The sequence below is a fragment of the Halichoerus grypus genome, chromosome X (genome assembly GCF_964656455.1).
Source record: "Halichoerus grypus chromosome X, mHalGry1.hap1.1, whole genome shotgun sequence".
Taxonomy (NCBI): Eukaryota; Metazoa; Chordata; class Mammalia; order Carnivora; family Phocidae; genus Halichoerus; species Halichoerus grypus.
In genome coordinates this window covers 28017686-28021697 of record NC_135727.1, presented here as the reverse complement: position 1 = coordinate 28021697, position 4012 = coordinate 28017686, and the positions used below count along the sequence as shown (strand labels likewise).

At 41.9% G+C, this 4012-nt stretch overlaps 1 pseudogene; it reads left to right on the top strand.

Moving 5' to 3' along the window:
* The first annotated feature begins 3127 nt into the window (after positions 1-3127).
* Positions 3128-3298, top strand: LOC118532411 (U2 spliceosomal RNA; annotated as a pseudogene).
* Positions 3299-4012: the final 714 nt, after the last annotated feature.

Sequence of the window (4012 nt, the reverse complement as noted above, 5' to 3'; positions counted from 1 at the left end):
ATATGAATTTCTAAAGCACACAAAACTGCTTTGTGCAGCAGTTCTCAAACTTGGTTGTGCAACAGAATCTCCTGAAGAGTTTGTTAAAAGTTTTCTAGGCCCCACTCTCAGAGTTTCTAACTCGGTTGGGCTGCGGTGGGGCCTGAGAATGTGCATCTCTAACAAGTTCCCAGGTGATGCTGATGCTATTAGTTCCAGGTCCACACTTGGAGAACCACAGATGTATAGTGACAGAAGTTAGAAGAGTGGCTACCTTGGCGTGAGGGGTTGGTGTTGACTGGAAAGGGACACAAAAGAACTTTCTGGGATGATGGTAATGTTCTACATCTTGACCTGGGTGGTGATCATGTAGGTATATACATATGTAAAATACTATTTGGTTGTATCTTTAGGTTTGTGTCATTTACTGCAGGTAAAATACATCTTTAATTAGAGGGAAGAATGTGAGCTTCAGAATCAAACAAATGAAGTTTAAATTCCCAGCTCTGCCATTTATCAATTCTGTGACATTTGGCAAGTTATTTCACTTGCCCAAGCTTACTGTTTTCATATATAAAATAGGATTCATAACAGTATTACCTCAGAAGATTGTAAGAATTCAGTAAGATGCTCAATGTAAATGTTTGCTCTCATTTTTAGATGAGTCTAAATTACAGGAATGAAGTAGTTCCTCTCTTCTGTGTGTGTCTGTCTGTCTGTCTCTCACACACACATTCCTATCCCTCTTCTCCATTTGCACTGGCATTCATTATCTTAGAAATGCCCTCATTTTTTTTAACATCACTTTGACCAGTGGAGTTTCTACCGAAACAAAACTATTTCGCCGTAATAATGCTGGCCTGGAACCGCCTGCCTCCCTGCTCAGCAAATGAGACAGGTGCACCTTAGTGCTCACCATGGGCACGGAGTGTTCCCTGAATGTTACTGAGAGTCCCTGGACTAGGTGAACCACCCATGAAATCCAATTCAACTTGGGGAAATAGATTATAAATATGACTCACTGAAGACACCTCTCCGAAGAACTAATCCTGGCAGTTGGTAGCTCCAAGGACACAAACCGAAGGCAGACATGTCCAGGCCACAGATTCAAGCTCTGTGTCCCTCTTTACAGTGCTGTTACAGCTCACAGCCTCCGTATTTCTTGCTTTTAGGCTCTTTAAAGATTGCTAGTCTTCAAAATCCACTCTAGCAGTGACATATACTTGGTAATGTATGTACCCCTCTCATCTCATGATATCAAGTTAGCCCTTGCATTTAGGTCGATTCCAGAAATACAGACTGAGCCCCTTCTCTGTGCCAAGCACAGTGCTGCCTGATATAGATACAGACCCAAAGCATACCTGATTCCTCTCCTAGAGCATTCTATAAATGGGGCAAGAATGCCATGTAGACAATGATAGATAAAGCAAAATGTATTAAGGTAACACTGAAGAGAAGTATCTAAATCTACACTGGAAGGCAGAGAGTATGGGGGAGAGCTAAGAAATGCTTCCTGGGAGAAATCACCTTTTGAAATCTTTTGAATCAGACAAACTAGGCTAAAGGCAAGGAGCCCATTTCAGCATAAAAGAAAAAGAAGAGACAAGGTATTGTTTGGATGTTTGGATAGGCATGGGAAAGGGAGCACCAGAGTTTATGTGCAGAGTTTATTATGAAACAACCCAGAAGAGAATTAGGAATAATGGGTCTGGTTAGGCCTAGAAACAGGCATGAATTTTGCCATTTTGTCTAGTGCCAGAGCTTATCTAGAGCAGAGTTGAATTAAGGCTCTTTGCTGCACACCTTTTTGTGTGCTTCTACTCTACATGACCCATCCCCAAATTAACCCTCAAGTTAACTGATTGCTGCTATTGTACTGCCGAGGACTTGGAAAACAGCCCCATGGCACATAGCTCAGAAAACTAGAGACACCTATGAGTCCTGTTCTGCCCTTCCCCACCCATCTCCACCCAACTTAGGGAAAAAAAAATAACCATTTATAAATTGATGAGTTGCAATAAAATATGTTGCTTTTGAAGATTGATTTTGTGCTTATTTGTGGGGGAAAAGCAGCTTCGTTTCTTTTATGAAGCCCTGCAATTGATTAGACAGAGTGAGGACTCATCATTTTTTTCCCAGTGTTTTTATCAAAATGGGTAAGGCATTTTGTTTTTCACAGGATTATTATGCAATTGCACAGCACATTTTTTTCCACCCCTCTGTTCTATAAGATTTTTCCTGCAGGCAGGCCTGTTATGTAACCCTAACCCTGGCCCTATATAATTGATCATGTCACAGAGGTACTAACTCATCGTCCTCCAAGCAAGCACGTGAAATGCCATCCCTGAAAACTGGGGTCCGTTCTCAAGATTCTCTTTGGAGGCCCATCATTCATCCTCTGGCCATGATAATGATGCCCTTTGAAAAGTCGTGTCTGGACAGATCAAACATTCTTCCCTCTCCACCCATGTTCAGGGAGGAAAGAGACTGACCAAATTCCACCAATACTTTATATGGAGGGTAAGTGATAATCATTGGAGAAAGACATGAACAAAAGCATCAGGAAGTGAAATTGTCATACATATGCGTGTACGTGTGTGTAGAGAGAGAGAGAAAGAGAGGGAGAATGGAAGGGAGAAAGCCTCTAAATCCTTTACCTAAATCACAAGGCAGAGGGACTCCTTTAGCCAGGTGATGTATTTTACTTCTAAGTGACATCCTGCCATATTTTGGCCACCAAAATAGCAGTGTGACCTTGATCAAGTTAATTCCGTTTTCTGGGCTTCAGTGTCTTCATCTATAAAAAGAGTGAAGAGTGAGCATCAAAAGGCCCTTCCAGCTGTGGTTTCATATGACCTTAGATTGGAGTTAGTCCGTATTACTGAGACATGTGCTCGTTACCATAGCTAGCTTCAGCGCTGCTGCACGGTGCCCAAGCCCAACTCAGAATAATGTATGCGCAGAGGTCTGGGTGGGTTTCTAGGCTTTGTTTTATTTTTTAGCTACAAGCTGTTAAGGTGTCCCTTCCAGATGCCCCACTAAGCATATTCTTGGCCACAGAAGAATCAGGTGGGCTGTGTGTCCAACTTGAAGCATTGGTCCCTGAGTCCTTGAGCCTACAATGACCACTCTTTCTCCCAGATGCTTTATCGCTTCTCGGCCTTTTGGCTAAGACCATGTGTAGTATCTGTAGCGTTCATTCTCTGTAATACTCTTCTATATTGCATTTGGTCGTGTGCCTTCCTGAATATGTGTGGTGGGGGGAAGACAGACAGAGACAGAGACAGAGAGTATGCATCTCCCCAGTCTCTTAACTCTTTGAGAGCAAGGATCTCTGATTTCAAATCCCAGCCTCATCACTTATGAGATGAATGAAATTTAACAAGTATTCTAAACTCTCTGAGCCTCAGTTTTCTGATCTGTAAAATGGGGATGATAACAGTTTCTACCTCTGCTATAGACTGAATGTTTGTGCCCCTCCCTCTGAAATTCATATGTTAAAATCCTAATCTCCAAAGTGATGATATTTGGAGGTAGGGGCCTTTGGGAAGTGATTTGGTCATGAGGGTAAAACCCTCATGAATGGGATTAGTGTCCTTATAAAAGAGACCCCAGAAAACTTCCTCACCCCTTTCACCCTGCAAAGACACAGCGAGAAAACTGCAGTTTATGAACCGGGAAGTGGGCCCTCACTAGACACCAAATCTACTGGTGCCTCTTGGACTTCTTAGCCTCCAGAACTGTGAGAAATAAATTTCTGTTATTTATAAGCCACCCAGTATATGGTAATTTTGTTATAGCAGACTGAACAGACTAAAACAACCTCATAAGGATCTTGTGAAGATTATATGAGCTAATATATGTAAAGCACTTGGAACATTACCCAGCACATAGTAAACACTTCATAAATGTTAGCTACTGTCATGAGCATCATCATCATTATTATCATCTGAAAACAGAGAAAATGCAGACCAAGCATGGGCTAGAAGTGACTGAGCCAATCTATCACATACATTTGTTTCATTACTTTGAT